The 19,686-nt window shown below is 46.5% G+C and overlaps 1 long non-coding RNA gene across 1 annotated transcript in view; it reads left to right on the top strand.

The window, feature by feature from the left end:
- The window catches only part of LOC311442016, a 31,374-nt gene that overhangs the window by 7,848 nt on the left and 3,840 nt on the right, over positions 1–19,686 (top strand). Inside the window, exons 4-5 of the long non-coding RNA XR_014696406.1 lie at positions 7,626–7,697; positions 8,340–8,559. This is a non-coding gene — a long non-coding RNA (uncharacterized lncRNA). The remainder of the gene's footprint in view (positions 1–7,625; positions 7,698–8,339; positions 8,560–19,686) is intronic.

Below are 19,686 nucleotides of genomic sequence, written 5' to 3'. Positions count from 1 at the left end.
CAGCTGCTGCAAAGAACAAATGCAATGGGAACATCTTGTCTAGATGGCTGTCCGGGATACTCCACTTGTCATTGGAATATATACACAGCAACCTACAGTTGCCAGTTACTATTGCCTTGTGTCCTCCATGCATATTAAAAGCACAAGCCCGCACAAACCTCTACTCTGTCACTGCAGATATACAATACATATAAAATGTACTCCTGTATTTATTCATAGGTACATGCTCATTTATCAAAGAGGCAATCTCTGTTGGCGTCAATATAATAAAGGGTCTCTCAAAGCAGTACTGCCAGGAGCCCTTTTTCCCCAGGGACTGTAATGCTGTCATGAATATGACAACAAGTCAACATGGGATAATGCTGCATCAGAGGGCAATAATTCTGGGGACATGAAAGGCTCTGTAAATGCAGGTTTAGGGACATAGGAAGTAATACAAGCACAGTGACTTCCATTGCTCTCTTAAGGGGAGAGTGTGCAGTTATATATTAGGTATCCCCTCTGTTTTGTATACCATCCAAGGCAGGGGGGCATGGAAGGTGTAAGTGACATTTCCCCTGCCTAGCAACAGGTATTGATAAGCAAGGGAAACCACACCTGAATTTGCTTGAACTGCTCCTGTGTGCTGGGCTCCATACCTCACAGCAGGTTAGCACCTTCAGGAGCTGGTTTCCTCAGCAGAACCAGGCAGATGGGAGCATGCTCCAACCTGAAAACTGCATGAATTTTCTTGTAGTTGCAAGCTTGGGGTGGACTTACTTTTCGTGTAGCCCAGTGGTGGTCAGTTAGGCCCTCATGGACGGACTTTCTTTGAGCACAGGAAAGCAGTAAACCAGTGCTCTGGTTTCTATTCCTCATGCATTAAGGTTCTTGACATGGAGTCGGTGTGACCAGGTGGGGTAACAGAGCAACCAACCACTTCACGCTTACTCCTGCATTAAAAGGAGGCCTCAGATCCCTTCTCATGTTCATAGGGAAGCATTACTTGTTCTGAAGCCATTATAGAGCTATGGATGATTTATGGTTTCACGTGGAGAGCACACAGGACCCCTGTGTTCCCATGTCCATGAGGAGGCCGGCCTCTGTTCATCACTGGAGTTCACCACTTGGGAGTCTGCTTGGATGATTTTCTCCATCTGACAGTGAGGCATTGGCTGTGGTTTGGGATTGCTTCTCTGTGTTTATGCTGTGGTCACACTCATGAGGTTTTGATCATTTCCTTTTGATTCTTGTGTATTTGGCCAAGCACTGTGTCTTTGTAAAAACGCTTGCAGATCTTGACACTTCATAAACATGAATGAGAATGATGATTTGGATCAGGGTTGGTAGGATGTGCAATGCCTCCCTTGCTCTTTCACAAAGTTATTTGGTGGGGCAGGAAACCAGGTCTCGCTTTTCTCCATCCCTGGCAATGCTTGTACTGCCTTGGTGGAGTAAAATTGTTTCTCAAAACTGTTGTGTGGTCTTTGATGCTGGAGGATGCAAGGACCTGGTCACTGGGTGTTTATCCTCACAGCACCATTGTGAGATGGGGCCATGCTGTTTTATCAGCACAGGTACTGTGGTGGCAGGAGAAGAAATGAAGATCAGTGAAGCAACACACCATAGATTTCATAAGGAATCTGGGACAGAGTGCAGATTTTGACCTGGTTTTCTGTGGGTCATTTCTTCTTGCTGGCTGGATGCCTGTAAGACCCAGTTTTGCTTTTCTGAGTATAACTGCTTCGTGACACAGAAAGTATTTCGGTAATGTTTCCTATGGTACCCTGCAGCTGGCATGAATTATAAACTTAAGCTGACAGAAAGACCATCTTGAAATGGCTGTCACCTGGCAAAGACCAGAAAAGCTTGCATATGAACTGTCCTAAGGTGTTTTACCCCTTCCCCATCACAGTGACAAGTGCATTGCGTCCTGGCAGGGCAGCAGCGTCCCAGGGACCATCGGTGCCAGCCAGCCTCCACAGAGCAAACGGCACGTGGTCTCAGGGAATGCTTTCAAACAGCCGTCTGGCAGAAGAGGATTCATCCAGATGAGCCTGAGAATTTATATGCACAGCTGATATTGCTGGAAAGCAGAACTGGCATGGGAATAGCTCACAAAATGGGAATGCAGGGGAATCTTCTACAAAGGCTTTTATCTCACGAACAATTCAACCAGCTTGGGTGTAGCCCGAAAGAGGTATGTGCACTGAAGCAGGGGAGGGAAATGGGACTGCTTCTGCTTCTGTTTATATACCTGAGAAGCCACCCTAATGATAAATAATTGCAAATAATAATCACAATATCAAAAACAGAAAGGGCAAAGAAAGAGCAGCTCCCTCCCTCCCCCTTCTCTGGTGCTGGTGTTTGAGATGTCATCTGGATATGAAAGCTGAGCCTGTTTCCAGTGGAAGGAGGATGGCAGTCAGTGTATCTTTATCACAATCTCTTTCATGCTCTAGTGAGCTTTCTACCCCGTGCAGCAGCAGCAGCACAGACAGAGATGCCAACTTGTCTCTGAGCAAACGGAGAGATTTGGGCTGAAGCCTCAGCTGATTCAATGAAGATCCCTTGGGTGTTTTTCCAAAGTTGGCTGATGGTTGCTTTCCATCCCCCTCCTGCCTTGTGCTAAGGCATGTGATGGCCAATGCCTTTTGCCAGCTGAAAGGTCACTGTTTTTGTGCATGGAAGAATTATCAGGTTCATCATCTTCTGCGGATTATAATGCTCTTTATCCTTTTTATCTGCTTCCTGCAACCTCAGCACCAGAGTCTGAGCTTGGAAGGGAAGATCGAAAGCACAGATTGCTTTTAACACTGCAGAAAAAATGTCATGCTCTAGCAGGGTGTTGCAGGGAGGTTCTGGTCCAGCCATGATGACAGAAGCCTTCTGTGTTGCTGTACTGACCCTGATGTGAATCCCCTGAGGGTGAGCTGGGACCAGATCTTAATTCCCAAGAGGTCCCTGCAACAACAAGCATATAAGTAGCTGACATAGATATGAACCCCACTTTCCCAAAAGGTTGACTCCTGCCCCTCCTTCATCAGCAGAAGCTTCTCCCTGGAATTTTTAGAATTTTGTTTCATGTCATCAGCTTTAAATTGCTGCTCAGTTATTTTGGAGAAACTGGTATCAGTGAGAACTGCAAAGACCTTAGAAGAAGTGCTGGCAAATGTCACGGTCCCAGATAATGAATCATACATCAGTCTTCAAGTGTGGAAATATTCCCCATGAACACAGTGCTGACACAGAGCTGGGATGCGTGCATGTGACTCTGAGTCCTTTTGTTCAATGTGAGGACCTCTTGCCTTTCTCTTTGCTTTTCCACATCAGTGATCAGTCAACAACAGAAGGAAATATTAATTAGAAACTTCTGTAATGCCTTCTTTAGCTTTCATCCTCTCGATTTCTGCCCCTGAATCTTTTCTGCAGTCCCCATGCCCCAGGCTTTGAGCACGATCTGATGGCTCCATGGAGCTCTTCTGAGCGGAGTTCATTTCGGCTGAAACAGGATACACGGAGGAAGGAAGGCAGAGCAGCGGAGAGCAGCGCTGAAGGAGAATTGGTTGACAAGGAGAAGTATGTGGAAGCAGATGAGGAGCACTTGGGACTTTGGATGAAAAGTAGTTCATCCCTTCTCAGCCCATTAATAAGTTAATAACTTATCAGAGATTAACTTAACACCTTGAGGCACAGAAGACATTGCCTTGTTCTCACATTAGCTTGGCTCTATTGTAATTCCTTTATCTTACCTTTTTTTCCCCCCTCAGCTATTGCATACTCACCTGGGGCCACACTAATATAACAGCATAAGATTCAATTACAAAAGACTACAATAAGAGTGCAAAATTCTCTTCCTGACATGCTGAATCAGTGCTCAGAAGCATTAATTATTGAGTGGCTAGCAGATTTTTATTTTTTTTTAAGTTACAGTGGAAAAAAAGGAAGAACCCTATGGCACCTCCTGTGCACTCAGCATCTGTGCTCCTGCGTAGGAAGTCACTGGCTTTGTTGACTCTTGAGGCAAGGCACAGGCAGGAGAACAGGGACAGGAGAGGAGGAGCCAGAAGAAGATGGGATGTTAAGAAGGAAAGGGGGGGGATATGGGGAAAGAGCACAGAGCTGGCATGGCCCCTCCTGAGGAAGCAGCACCCTGGGTATGTTTGGCTCCTTTTATTTTCCTTGGTCTAAGCACAAGTTTTTTTTTTTTTTTTTTTTTTTTTTTCCTCACAAAGGAGAGTAGGGACCCATCTGGGGGAAAGATAAAAGTCTGGCCACTGGGTCTCAGCTCCGCATGGACGGGGAATATCCTTATCAGCCCATTTGATGTCTTCCTGAGAGCCTCAGTATTGTGTCCAGCACTCAAACATCCCCGTCCCTATCACCAGAGCTGCCAGTACCTCGAGCTTATCTCCTTGTTACAGGAGCCTCCATCTCTAGAGCACCTAAGCACATTTTACATGGTATCAACAGAGAGAACAAAGTGGCCCATCCTTTCACTGGCAGCTTCAGAGAAGCTGGGGCTTTGAGGGGACCATGGAAATTCATCTGCTCTTTCTTATCTGGCAAGGTGCTTGCAGATCATGGCTTTGAGGCAGAGTAATGGGAGATGCTTATGCTCCTACTCTTTATTTTGTGTACCAAAAAATGTGTCAGGATCCAGATGGGTTAACACGCCTTCTTTTATCCACACTAAGTCATGGAGTTTAACCTCTCCCGGTGCCTCCTCATTCTCAGCTACAGATGGATTAGGTACACTAGAGCTGAAGAAATATTTTTGCTGCACAGATCCAAGTTTAGCTCCCAGCTTCCTTGGAGCAAATCTAAAGAAACAGCACAGCTCGGGGCATGGGTTTGCCCAGGATATCCCAGCAGACAGGAAGGGTTGGCCAGTTATTTCAGCTGGAGCTGCTCTCAACTCACAGATGCCACTACAGAGTTACATGAAGATGACAAAGACCAGATGTAATTCCCTCATCTTTCTGTCATGCCTCCCAATTTCTATATTTAAACACATGTATTCTGTGGGGATGAAGATTTGGCTTCGGGACACATGCACAGCACTGCTGCCCCACATGGTTTTAGTCTTGTGCTGCGATGCACAGTGACAAAATAAACACCGTGTGAGTGAAGAGGATGACATCAGGATTAGAAGCAGTGTTAAGGGAGACAGAGCTGCCTTTCACAGATGATATTTGCATGTGTAACACAGGCTCCAAAGACTCCTATCGCCTTCCTCCACTGACAGCATCGTGTGTTAAGCATTAAACATATGGCTCTACTTAAAGCAGGGGCCAGGCTCCCTGGGCAGGGTGAGGATTTCCTGCGGTTGCCCCTCGTCCTTTGTGGATGAGAGAATTTGGCAGAGGCTGCAAGTATGAGCTGGGAATGGGATCCGATGGCGGTGCACAGCCCAAGCCTGCCCACAAGTGTCACACCTCGCTGTTCACTGGAGATGGCACGTGCGGCAGGGCGAGCAGCCGGGCTCACGGACCTGGCCTTGGAGGAGCACAAGCCGAGCAGAAACCCACCCTGGGGTTTAAACAGAGGGGATGAAACAGATGTGTTTGGTTGGGTGGCGGCACTCTTAGAGGCTAAAGATCAGGCTAAAGCTGCTTTTTTGCAGGCAGAATAAATGGCACTCCATAACGATCTTAATTGGGCTAAAACACGAAATTTCATGGTATATGCTTTTCTGCAGATCTGGATGGATTTGAGCTGAAAATCATATAATCAAATGAACTGTGTGCTGGTGAAAGATGGCATGGCATGCCCGCTCTCCCTTCACACAGCAGCAGAGGCAGTGCAAAGACAGCTTCACCCCCACCCAGGTATATATCAACCCGAAATGATGAGGTTAGTAAAAATTTGTGACCTCATCTTTCCTGCGTATCTCTGCTGGGACACACATAGTGTGTTATCCTTTTATTTTATTTTATTTTATTTTATTTTATTTTATTTTATTTTATTTTACTTACTTATGTGCTGTCTGCAAGCTTATGTTACACAGGACCTAGCAGGCATCTGATGATGGTTATTTCCCTTTGCACCTTGGGAGATGGACTGGATTTTGTCTAGTGACTAAAAATGAAAGGCTCTGCATCTCATTTCTTATTCCCTGAGGCATCGATTTTGGTATTCTATAGAGTTGTGGATCTGAATGGAGATTGCTCCATTGTCCTTATCCATTCCCCTAGAATCAGACAGAGAAAACTACAAGGTGTGACCATCACTGCAACAAATCAAATATGCCTCCTCAGGGAAGTCACCAAAAGTACAAAATCCCCTCACCTCTCCCTTTCTCCTCCTTTTCTTCCTCTCTTTGCAATCTTGGTCTCTCTCCCCTGAATGAAGTTGCAAGGCTTTGTGTTTAATTAAGACACATTGTCCAACCAATTGGGAAGCAGGAAATAGCAGGAGATGTTTTACAAATAGGAACAATTCTTGTTCATTATCCCTTAATTGAGGCAACAAAAAGGTGCTGGAAAACATCCATCAGATGCACATTCATGTACATCATCAGAGAGGATTGGATTTAGGAACTCACAAAAGCAACATCGAATGTTCCAATCAAGAGTTATACAGACAACAGGGAAACAAAGAATCGGAGACACAAATACATCAGAATTAGCCCAATTACAGATTATATATTTCTGGAAAACACACTCCCTGGCTCTCCTCCAGGATTTTCTTATTTCATACTCTTTTTTTTTTTTTTTTTTTTTTTTGTCATTCCTGTCTGTGTTACAAAAGCCAATGTTGCTTGTCTCTCCTTTACTGGCTCTCAAAGCTTCTTGTGAGGAGGAGGGTATTGTTCTGGAAAGTGTTATAGAGGTGTGTAGGGAACATGCAAGCACAAGTCTGGAAACTTTCACCCCAGTTTTATCTCCGGGGGCTCTGGAGCTGACACATCGTTCAACTTTTTCACCCTTGTTCTTTCACATTCTGAAGTTCAGCCGCTCTTCTAAGCCACTGTTCTTGTGCAGAAGAGATAAATAACATAAGAGAACCTGCTGAGGGAAAGATTTTGAGCCTGGAAGGCCAGGAAATCTCGTTACCCACTTAAGTATGCATTTTAAAGCTTGCTTGGCCTGTTTCTGAGCTCATTTACACTCTAACACTGTGGCACCCGCAGAGTCAGTCTTTATTCCCACCGGTCTGTTAGGCTCAAGTTCTTTGGCTTGTCATTTTTTAAAAGGTGCCTTGAGTTTTAAATGAGGGACAGAATGTGCCATGGGCCCTCAAGATACCTACTGAAAGGTATGTGCACATTGATGCTTCCTGGAAGGGAAGCCATCAGCAGGAAAAATGGCATCATACCTCATTGGACTGTAGTAATAGACCAAAACATGACAGGATACTGTTAAAAAATGCTTGTGATCGGTACCCACAGCTGTCGAGCTAATTATTCTTTCTGTCTTGTCATAGATACTTATATGGTCCCTAGGGTACCTCAGCGTTTCACAATCGCTAATATAGTTCTCTTCACACACTCCTGTGAGACACCTATCTGCCATTGCCTCCTCCTCTCCTTCATCCCACCGGGATGGCCGAGGGAGGTGGAGGCTCAGCAGACTATTCCAGCGCTGCGCACAGCGATGTTTTCCCTCGAGTAGCACACATTTCACCAGCTTTATGTATTTCAGCATCCAATGTGGAATTGAAGCTCTCACCATCTATGGAAGGAGACAGGAAACACCAGAGATGAAATCTGAAAGGTAGGGAGAGTTGTTCCCTGGAAGGGAGCCTTAAGTGGGCCAAATCCCCTGATTCCTAGGGATGGTGAGCCCCAGCAGAAGCATCCCAAACTGGGCCGTGCTATAGGATCACAGTGATGCAGTGGGTGCATGTCCCTGTGATTTGTGAAACCATGCACAGTGGCAGAGCATCTACCCAGCAGCCTGGGGGTGACTTCGGAGAACCTGAATCCCAACCTGAAGACGTCCTTGGCAGGACATTGCTCAGTTCCCAAGGAGACTGTACAATACCCAGGTGAGGTTTTCCTCCTGGAGCTGCCCTGGGGAGGATGAGGCTGCAGTCTGGCTCTGTGCCCTGTTTTGTCTGTGAGCTCCCCAGAGCGGCTGTGTCTTTGCCTTTAGTGAAAATTTCCCTCATGATTTTCCCCTGTGCTTCCTCCAGCAGCTGCTGTCGTTTCCCTCTGTTGTCCCCACGAGCCCTCCCCTGCCTTGTTTTGAAATCCCCACTGCCTACCGTGGAAAGTGTTTGCATTGTAGCTGGCATTTGTTGATTTTCTTTAGGTGGCTCAGGGCTGCAGGCATTCCTCATTACTTTTTTATTAGCCAATTTGAATACTCATTTAGCCTCACTAAGCGTGTGATGGTTTTTAATTCTTCCTTCAGAGGCATCTGCGCAGAGCCTGTCCTTGGTCCTCAGCAATAACACAGGATCCCACACAGTGAAGCTGAGTCGAGAGATGATAGCTCACTACACAAGACCAATCCGTCTGGGCTTGCTTCACATGGATGACAAGGCAAAGGCCTTTCTTTGTTTGTCCCTTGCCTTCCTGTACAACAAGACTGCCAGAAATCGCAGCAGAGAAATACATTGCAGGATAACAAGGTACATCGTGCAGGACAAACATCTTTCCAAAATCCTTTATAAAATTAAATAACTCAAAGTGGCAAGACCATAGATTATATAAATTACTGAAATGGTAGAGTGGAGACGGTTGATGAAGATTAAATTGTCATTCAACTATAAGGCTAATAAGAGCTAGGGAAAGAAAAAAAAAAAAAAAAAAAAAAAAAAAAGATTATAACCACAATGCATAAAAACCAAGCAATCAGCAGAGAAATGTTGCATTTTGACATCCAGTTCCCATGCACTGCCTTCGACCTGCTCTTAGGTCTGCTGAGTACCAAGAACTGACAAGACAGACAGTAAGTTTTTCCGTTCAGAAACCAAGCTGAAGGAGGGAGGTAGGAAGGGGACACTGGATGGGAGGGGACCTGGTCCTGCCATTCCTCAGGTTGCAAGGCCCAGTGAAGAATTGTGTCGCAGGGATGGACATAGTCACGTTGCAATATAACCAGCTTCTGAGTGGAGAGGGCTGCCCACGTCCCTCCACCCCCCTGAGAGGCTCTGGAGGCATTGTTGGGATGGGAAAGGAGGGAGCATGAGCACCACGGCTGCCTGAGCCGTGTCGCCGTGGATAAATATGAACCCTCGGTCTCCTCGCCTATTAGTCTGGCAGTTTGCTCAAGCACTAAATCCACTCACACACAAAAAAGGTACATTCTGCTGCTTTTTCAAGTGTCTTGGATTCCATTGTGTACAAATTTACAAATGAACTGCTTGAGTGTTGACTAACGCTGCAGCCTGCAGTCAAGGTAAGAGCCTATTTATTTATAGGCTCTTCAAGGACATGAAGACGCTGTATTTGTACAATCTTCCAGTAGGTGCACAGCACACAGCCTAACAAACAGTTACCTGCCGCGGCCATGTTTCGGAAGAGGACGATATATGAGACCCTCAAGGAAAACACACTGCTTAGCCAGCGTCTGCTGGCAGGAAGGTCATGCTACGCCTTTTGATGATGGCAGAATTGCAAATGTAGAAAGAAGGATTTTTTCCCACACTGTCACTTTGATTGGACGTGTGTCCAGGAGGTTAGGTTGCTCAGGACATACAGCTGAGCTGTGCTGGGAGCAGAACATCCCAGCTGCTGTGTGTGCACAGCACCCACTCATTTAAATGAGGCTGTGTGTTTGCAATCGATGGGACTGTCTGATCCCTGGATGGTAGGGAGCTCTCTTTTTCTATTTTCTGCTGATATTTACTTCAAAGGTGCATGACCACAAGGATGGCCCTAATAACAAGAGCCCCAAAGAAAAATTAATAAAACTCTGAGTGTGTTTTACCCTGAGATCTCATGGTGCTTGACAAAGGAAAGGCATCATCAGTTCTTTTTATATGGGGGCAGAAAGAGGTGAAATGATTTATTTATCCATGCTCCTGCAGTGAATCAGTAGTAAAGCAGGGAGCTGGACCTTTCCAGCTGTGCTTTGAGCCTTCCTAAAATGCCCATTGGAACAGTCCTAAAACACTTACCCTTTGAGAGTGCATCCTGCCCCCGCTGCTTTGTGTAGAAATTAGCCCTGTGAAGAACAGCTCACCTTTGCATTGGCCAGGGCTAGAGCAGACAAAGAGAAGAGATTTGGTATTTTAGAGCACATCGGTTTAAGTTTGTGACCAAAGAAGTAGAAGAGCACACAGAAAGGGCACACACAAGATGGGAAGTGGAGACTGCAAGGTTGGTGGATCTTGGCTCGAAAGCCAATTTACTCCCCCTGTATGTAGAGAAGCACCAAGGGCTGTGGCTCATGGCCAAGCACAGTAGTTCTTGGGGAAAGGCTGGGTGCTGCAGAGGCAAGGATGATGGCACAAAGGGAGGCAGGATTGCCTGCTCTCTGGTGTCTCACTGGAGCTGATCAGGGATGGCTGGCCTCGTGCAGGGCAAGCTGCAGTGTAACATGTTGGGTCTGTGTGCTGCAAGGGATTGAGGAGCAGGGAAGGACATGCCTTTGGTGAGAGTTGGTGGCAAGGGCTTCTGCTCAGTTTAAGAGATATTTGGGTGCTCCCTCAGCCCCAAAGCCTTTGGAGGCTTCAGATGGATCTGAAAGTCCTTCTGCCTGGCCTTGGGGTTTATCTGCATTCACAGCACAAGGCCTCGCAGTCATTAAGGCCAAAGGAAAACAGCACAGCCAGAGCATGCCTGGAGGACAGAGGCTGTTGGCCCTGCGCTGAGCAGAGCTAAGGCCTATGACAAAGCCCAGTGGGATTTAGGCCATCCACAGCCTCTTGGTCTTTTCGTCACAGCCATGCTCTTCAGGGCAGTGTTGAAGGCTGGGCTGGGGTTTGCTGGGGTGTGAGGGATCCTGCTGGGGAGAGGAGCCAGGAGAAGAAAGGACAGGAGGGCTGGTGGGGATGTACCCACTTGGGGACAGCAGCATTGCAGTGCCTCCTATCACTGTACCCGTGGTGCTGCAGGCGCTGTGTACCTGGGGTACTTACCCCAGATAGTTAGCCAGTGCCAAATACTTAATTACACAGGGAAAGATATCACTTAGGCCGAGATGTCTTGGCTTCATTAAGGAAGCTGCAGAAATCATTGCCCTCTACCCCCAGGCTCTGTGAAGGAAAATCCTGCTGATTGAGGCAATCAAGTCTGGAGGGGCCAGGAAGCTGCCAAGCCGCAGGTTAGCAGAGGATTTTGAGGCAGGCACGCCTGCGTCTGGGCATTAGAGCATCAGTGTAACCGAGCTTCCAGGCAGTTTAAATAGGTGCCGTGAGCTGATTGCAAAATGTCCTCTGTGCAGCCTGGAGCCCTCTCTCTGCATCCCCACATATTTCATTCATGGGGATAAGACAGCAATGAATTTGCCATTCATTAACAACAAATAATATCTCTCTATCTATCTTGGGTAAGGGTGGTTGCGGAATTGCTCTTTCACTTTCATTTTATAGGGTTCCCTGTGATAAATTTAGCTTGTAAAGGGTGATTAAGACACTTCATTATGTTTTAATGTGTCTGTAGGTCTATGTCTAATAGTAACACTCACTCTGGAGCTCTCTGGAAACTGTTAGCTGCTGCAGCCCAGAGAAGCCCATGTTGTGGGATGGGACGTGACTCTGGCTGGGTGCCTTGCAGATCTGGGCAGTACTTGGGCCCCCACCTCATAGGGGGACATGTGGAAAGGTCCAAAATAGCATCTCCACTGAGGAACACAGCCAGGTAGGCACCTTGACCAGGTACAGTTATCACAGTAGTAAATCAGGTTGGTCGTTTCTTCCCCTCTTCTCCCAGTTTGTCACTCTCAGAGCAGGGGGATGCAGGTAACAGTGAGGTCCCAAGCAATTCTGGCCCCAAGACCTTGAATTCACTACCTGATTTGGGTTTTCTCACTAACAAACTGTTGCAGAGCAAGCTATGGGTGAGGTTGGCCAGCAAAGTGTGAGAGGTGTTTGCACCCCAGGGAGCAATCCAGAAAACCTCCATCCTTGTGCTGACAAACCTTGGAGATGTTTAATTCCTATTTTCTGCTTCGCTTAGCCCAGAACTTCTCTATCCACTGACACATAGGCACAGAAGCGCCCTGGTTTGGGAAGGCAGGCAATTATTTCCTGCCTGAAGGGAAAAAGTTCATGCTATGCTGTGCTTTGTGTTTTCTACAGAGCAGCTCTGATAGCTCCCAGGCTTTCTCAGCTGTTTGTCAGTCACCAGCTCTCTTCATGGGCTATATAAGGAGCCCAAGTACCTCATTAAGATGGTTTCAATTGCTCTCTGCAGCCATGTACATAGCAATACATAGTGTAAAACCTAAATTAGGGGTTGTTAAAGACTCACAGGAAGATGTCCACTGTTTAAGCATTCTGTCTACATGTGAGGAAATGTCTGATCCCAGAAAAGACCTCTGCCCCACCAGCTCCTCTGCCTTTCTCTTCACTTTTAGCCACCATCCAGAACTGTTTTATTTGTTTATTTTTGTGACTGGACATTGGGGCATCACAAGGTAATGCAAAATAGTATTTCCTTCCTCCCTGCTCTCTCACCTAACATTTCTATAACTTACTTTAATTTTTGCAGATTCAGTCTCCTTTCACCTAGTTTAGTCTCCTGAAGACCCATTGATAAAACCTTTTGCATAATATTATGAGACATTGTATATGTACCATCCTCTACCCATTTCTTTTACTCTTTGTGAGCACCATATGGAGACTGGTACTATATATAACAACTTTGGGATTGGAGTGCTCAGTAAGGAAACCTCTCTGACACCTTCACATACAGATTTGGTTTAAGGGAGCAATCCTTAACACAGGCAGACAAGATCTTGCCTAATGTTTTTTGGGTAAAGCCTGAGGTCCCGGTCAGACTGGCAAGGGCTGGGGGGCTGTGTCCTGCAGAAAGACTAGCATTGGACTAACTTCTTTCAGTGGTTTCAGACAGGCAAACAGCCGTCCTCAATCCCCACACTGCTGTGTGGTGTTGCCACACTGTTAAATGGGGACATCCTGGAAGTGCAGCAATGGGTGCATTTCAGAGATGGGCTCTGTGATGTGATATGGAGAGCTCGCTGGCTTCCTGCATGATGATGAGCAGCTCACTGGCCCGTGTGTCAGACTCTGGGACATGTACTTTTCTGCTCTCTGGGAAGAGCAGGGCAGTTGGCACAGTCCCAGAGAGTGACCTTCTGGGCTGCTTAGAGCCTGTAAGCATCAAATGCTCTCATTCATTTATTGGAGGGTGATAAACAGCCTGGGAAATGCCTGCTTCAGTCAGGTCACATACTTGTTCTTTTATGCATGTGACATCTTTAAAAGCGTATCTGGTAATGTCACAAGAGAGCCGAAGGAAATCCCAGCTTGGCTAGCTTGGTGTAGGTTTCCTGAAAGGCATCTGGGTGCAGAAGATGCTCAGGTTGCTTTTTACAGGGCTATTTCTACAGAAAATTTGTGATTTAAACACTATCCCTCCTTAAGAAAAAAAAAATCTACCTAATCTGGAATGAATCTCTGCTCTTTAGATATGGGTGTAATGCATTTGTGATTGCAGTAATGGGATTTTTTACCTTGTGTTCGTGGATGACACAGCTAAGACTATCAATCAGACGAGGGGCCACAGTGGTGGTCATGTTTTCACATATCTTTGGGATGGAAAGGGGAGGGTCACTGCAGAAACAGAATGGGCAGAAAGTGCCCTGATTCGGGACAGCAAGATGTTTGCTGCTGTGAGAGCCCCTGCCTCACGTGGCTCTCCACGAGTGGTACCCAGACAAAATCCCTCTAGAAGACCCTCCAGTGAAAGGGAAATCTTCATCCCAGTGCTGACCTAGAGCTTGCATTTAAGGCACTGTAAGCTTCTGGGTGACTTTGGCTCATCTCCCTCCTTGTTTTCAGGAACTTGCAGCTGGTCTCTGGAAGGAGGCAGAAGCCCCTGACATTCCCATGTCCCTGATGCTCTGTGAAGTGGATGTTTTTGCGACACAATTGGTGTTTTGCAGCTGCTCTGGCATTAGTTTGCATCAGAGGTGCTCGATCAGTACGTGCGCGGTCATAGATCAAGTGGTGGCAGGCTCCTGTGTCCCACCTGGGTGGGCACGCGCTCCCTTGTGCGCCGTGACCTTGGGGAGGGCTCCTCTTAAGATTCCCATGCAGCTGCTGTTTTGCATCGCGAGCCATATGGCCAGCACCATAAACACTGGCTCTAATTGTAGCTCTCAACCTGCCAAAGTCCAAAACAGGGAGAGTGGAGGGAACAGAGGCTGGGGGTGGAGGGGGGAAAAATAAATCAAACATTTGCCTGAAAAAGAACCAGGAACAAGGAAAAAGCAAGAAAGGGAGCTCTGGGAGGCAGTAGGATTCATTACTCCAGTGCAAATCACCTTCTCTGACCTCAGGTTCCTGATTCAGCTTTTTCCATGTCAATATTTTACAATAGTAAAAGCAAGAGAGCACCAGGTGTGTGGAAAATGAGGGCAAATTTGAGTCTAAAAAGGCAGGGACATTCCTGCTAATGAAAGACTGTAGAGAATATGTTGCTAATCATACTGCTAATAGTAACCTTGTCTCTGTAATCTACTTTTTTTCAGTAAAGCGAGGTTATGTGTTACAGAGATTCAAGGGGTCCATGGGGGGACTGGGCAGGAGTTTCAAACAGGTCACTCAGTTCTCTTAGCAGAGCATGAGGAAAACACTGGTCTTGTTGCTCCCTGCCTGGGTTTTGTGTCCATCTATCCCCCGGCAGAGCTGATGGAAAATAACTACCAGGACAAAATGGAGATGCTGTTCACCTATTCTGTATAGATTTAAATGGGCAAGATTCGAGGCAAAGCATTGCTATGCAGAGGTTATTTAGTCTGTCTTTCCCAAGGGGGAAAGGCATGTGAGCAGCCTCTCTAATCAAATGAAAGCATAAGGACGTCTCTCCTCCCTGTGATGGATTCAGTGCTGCATCCAGAGCTGTCTCTTTCGATGCACCAGGTAGCCCTGAGTGGGTGGTGGTGTCTGTCTGCCTCTTCCCACAGGACCCTGACCAGGAAATCTGTGCACACAGGAGGGGCTGGGACCCAGTGCAAACATCAGAGCTCCTCTGGACATGAAATCACCTTCCCAAGGTGGGGACAAGAGGCATTCCCCCTTTGCTCTGTGCTCAGCAAATAGTTCATCTCTCTTCTTCCCTTTCTCCTTGGCCCTGCAAGGTCGGGGTTTGCCCCGCTGGTTGCAGGAGGGGCATCGTTTTGCTCAGGGAACAGGCAGTGGAGGCAGTCAGTGGGGCTCTCCTGGACTCGGGCAGCACCTTCCTCTCAGTGGGGACAGCTGTGACATGTCCAGGAGCTAGCAGAGCCTGGACATCAAAGGCAAGGTTCAGCAAGGTCAGAAGAGATGTCCACAAGTCACAGCTTAGCTGCCTGCTTTCTCTGGAGTGGTACGAGGGCAACATCTCCTTCCACAGTTCCAAAAAGAAAGCTCAGAATAAAGCCAGGGTAACCCAAAAGGTGGTGGACAAGAGAGAGAAACTGCCCTGGGAGCCTCGTTTAGCAAGGCCAGCCGCTCACCCCTCCCTGATACACCCAAAGACAGGGACTGTCCTGGCTATCTACTTTGCCCCCAGAACTTCTTAGCACAAAGAAAATCACATTTCAGTTCTTTCACAGAGAACTTTAATTAAAAATCAAGGAGAAAAACCTCCATCGGGAAACGGAGAAGCAACAAAATAGGTAGATACCTCTGCCTCTAATTTATGTGAGTTTAAAACTGGTACCAAGATTGGCTTAATTACCTGGGAACAATGTATTTCTCCTGGATTGCAGATCAGCTCGTTAGCGATACACTTTTTTACTTCCAGTTGAAATTGATAATACATCCCTCACTCAAAACATTGTCTCCCAATCACCATGGTTACTGCCAGGTTTTCCACAAGGACCCAGCATATTCATCTGTCAAGTATGCTAATGGGGAACGGACCCTGTCACACAAAGGAGCAGGCTATTCAAACATACACTTGGCAAATAATTGTACATGTCAAAAGAATGATGCTTGTTATTTGCCTAATATTATCCCCCAGAAGTGGGAAATAGTTCAGCTCTCAATGCAAAATGGCTTGCCCTTATCAAATAGGCAATTTGCTGATAATTTAGACTATTAGAGATCTTGGGGTGGGGAGACAAAGAAGGGGGGTGGCAAATGTAAGTGGCCTTTTATAATTGCACTGAAAGCAAAATGGGGCATTAAGTGCCCCGGAGGTGCAGTAACGAGGAGCATCACGGGAAGCGCTGCTGGCCGAGCCGAGGGGCTGCTTGCAGCCTCCCCTCTCACCTCTGCCAGGTAGCTGCCGGTGGGTGGTTAATTATAATTTAGAAGGAACAGTTTTCTCAACTGCATTTTTTTTTATTGCTATTTATCTTCATGATGGGCCAATTTCCAATTTGTCTATTTCGGTAATTAAGCCAAAGAAAAATGTTACTGTAGGATTCCTCCAAGTTTCTGAGCTTCTGATGTTAGCAGCTGGATTCCCTGAGCTTGTGCAGAAATATCAGTGGCTGAGGCAATGGAGTGGCCCTGTCTTTCGCTTTGGGGCACTTAAATGCTTTTCCCTCTCACTCTTTTCTACCTCTTGCTGTGCCCAGATCTGCCCACATCCCGTCTTCCTGCCCTCTGCCTGTCCCCAAACCAGTTCAACCCAAATCCCATGTAAACTCAGCATGTTTTCATTTAGATTTGGGCTACGCGTGCATGAGACTTTTATCTGCCATATCCCAGCTCTCCTCAGCCAATCTTCCCCTTCTTGGTTTTGCCCAAACCCTCAAGGTGAGCACCCTGCTGCTCTAACCCCAGGTGCTCCTGCATGGGTGGGACCACAAATCTCATCTCGCCCATGCTATGCAAGTGGAGGAGGAAAACCTTAGAGCCCTGTTCTCTCAATATAAAGAACTAATTAATGTCTCCAGACTGCCTGAGACGTTCAGTCCAAGCTGTAAAAGTGGCAAATACCCAGCCATCTCTGTTTCTTGGGTGGGATGGGCAAAGCCTCTCTTGGTATCATTTCAGGGCAGCTGGTCTTTAAACATTGTTGACTTTCAGCCAGGTTAGATACCTTACCCTGGAAGCAGAAGACACGTGAGTGCCTTCCATTAACTGCATGGTTCCCCCCAGCCTGTCCAGTTCCCCAAAAGCAGCACTGCTTGCATCAGGCTGGGATGGTGCAGCGCAGCCATGCCCTCTGTATGTGACATTATTTGCAGGATGTGGACAAGTCACAATTTTCTTAGATCCTAAATTCTGATTGCTGAGCTTCCTCGTGCTTTCAGTAATGCAGTTTATTTGTCTTGGGGAGGATGGGGAGATTTCCCTCTGGACTGTGAAATCCTTTTCTGTTTGCCCTAGAGAGTCCAGCCCTTCAAATGTACATGGGGGAGGTAAGGAAATGTCGGTGTGGAACTTGAGTTTGGAGGGTTACTAGTAAATTTTGTGTAGGATGGGGACCAAGAGGGGTTATGCTTTGCTACCCCATGGTGCTTGTTGTACATAACACTAATTTCATAATGAGCAGAAAAAGAAGAAAGAAAGAAAGGAAAAAAGCCCCACACAACTAACAAGCGACCTAATCGGCTATTAAAATATTTCCAAGCAGTGAAATTAATACAATTCCCAACTCATAACTTATTTGCCTCTGTACAAAATTAACATAGATAAATAAATTAAAAAAAATAACCTCACCCAAACTGCTTCATAATAAAATGTGATCATAGCAATAATAAGATGCTTCAGTGCATGAATTTGGTTGTATTAATTCACCCCTGGTGTAATTGACAGCTCTCAGCCTTCAGCTTTCTGCTGAACAGCCTACTACAGCTGAATTATTATACCTGGCACTTCAGACTCTTCCACATCTCATTGCCTAATTGTGTTCTCTTCTAGTAGGTGAGTGTTAAACTCAGACATTAAAGGATCTCTGCCAATTACCTGAAGCTCAACATTTGATCTGTCTGAAAATCTCACCGATCCATGGGGGACTGCTCCTCTGTCTGCATCCTGAATGCTGCAGTCCGTCCTCGCTTGGTGTGGTGTAAAGCCAGAGTAACTCTCCTCCTGGTAGTAAGGGAATAAAAAGAGTGAATAATAGAGGGAATTCAGGCAAGAAATCGCCCCCCCTCCCCCTTCAGAATTAGTGCTAGCATTAATCCAGTAGCAGCTGCTAATTATGTAGGATTTATAGGAAAATGTATTGCTCTCTTTGTCTTCTCTCTGCTGCTTTTACAGACGACGTTTGACCAGTGCTTCTGTGCAATACCTTGTAAAAGCAGCAGCTTTTCTGGGATTACCTCCCTATTGCATTGCTTCTCCTGCCTGTAGTTCATTGATGTTTTTCAGTCTGTGGTCACCGCAAAGCCTGTGTGGCTCAGTGGTGCTTTGGAGACCCTTGTTTGCAAACCAATCAGTTAAATTAAGAAGCTTGATTCTCAGTGCTGTGTGATGACATCTTCAATTTAGCTGGTGCCCTAGTGAGGAAGTAAACAAACAATAAAAGTGTCACAATTCTTTCTAGTTCCATTAGACAAACAAGAAGTTTATTCAGCGTTTTGGCAAATGAAAATTTAAGCAAACTGTCAGGGGAGACATTTTCCCCATCAGATGCTTTCTGAGAGGGGATTATAACAAGAAAGAGCTATCACCCACCATGTCATTATAAACAAAGACTCCTGTGAACCCCTTTTATTAAAGATTAGCAGCACTGATTACAGTCTTGCAGGCTGAGCCAAAGGCAAATTAGAATATCTTTTGCCATGGGATAACTTATGCTACCTTCTTGGGCACTGAGATGATTGCAAACAGTGGACTCCCGAGAGCAGACAATTTTCACCTCTGGCCATTCATTCTCTGCTGTTTAGAAGCAGCCCGGCGATCTGTCTAGACCTATTTGCTGCCAGAGACCAGCACTTCATTACGCCTCCTGCCGTATGATTCCAGGTGAGACCAGTCATTCATGCGATTGGGAATCCCAGATTTCAGGCATTTCTCATGGATAACCCTTAAGGATGCTTCAGAAAGTGTTTCCAAGCCAAGCGTTAAGGAGCTCTGTTCCAGCACGGAGAGACTGGGATGCTAATACGATATTTACCAAGCCATCCAAATTGAGCTTTTAGTGCTATGTGGTATCCACAGGCTTGGTGCAGACTGTGAGACCCATTGAGGCTAGTTGCAAATCATGACTTTGCTGTCCCTGTTTGGTGAACATCAGGTTCCTGCTCTTGTCAGTAACTCCTATGACCCCCTCACAACCCCGTTGGATCACCGTCCAACCCATCCAATCCTGCCTACTGGCTGCTCTTGCCTCACAGCACATCCAGCTTTAGACCTATCCATATTCCTACACATAGGCAGAGATACTGCTGACTTTGCTCCCAGTCCCTTGGGCACATCCAAACCCCACAAAACTCCCTGCCCTCAGCTGCCTTCTTGCTCATGTAACTCGGTACTAAAAGGGCCAGGACTTCTGTCCCAGTGCCTGTAGGTATCTACTTTTGGAAAAGCAAATCTGTCAGGTTTCCAGAACACCAGGCAGGATGTGAAATTAAACAAAAAGCTGCCTGTAAGCCTTCTTGGGGGTGAGGAAGGGAATGCATTTAAGATGAGGAGGCATCGCAGTAACCCTACTTCAGCTGGACACGTTTGTTGGCAGCAGGA

Source organism: Aythya ferina, assembly GCF_964211825.1.
Source record: "Aythya ferina genome assembly, chromosome: 10".
In the NCBI taxonomy this organism is placed as follows: Eukaryota; Metazoa; Chordata; class Aves; order Anseriformes; family Anatidae; genus Aythya; species Aythya ferina.
This window is presented reverse-complemented; position numbering and strand designations above follow the sequence as displayed.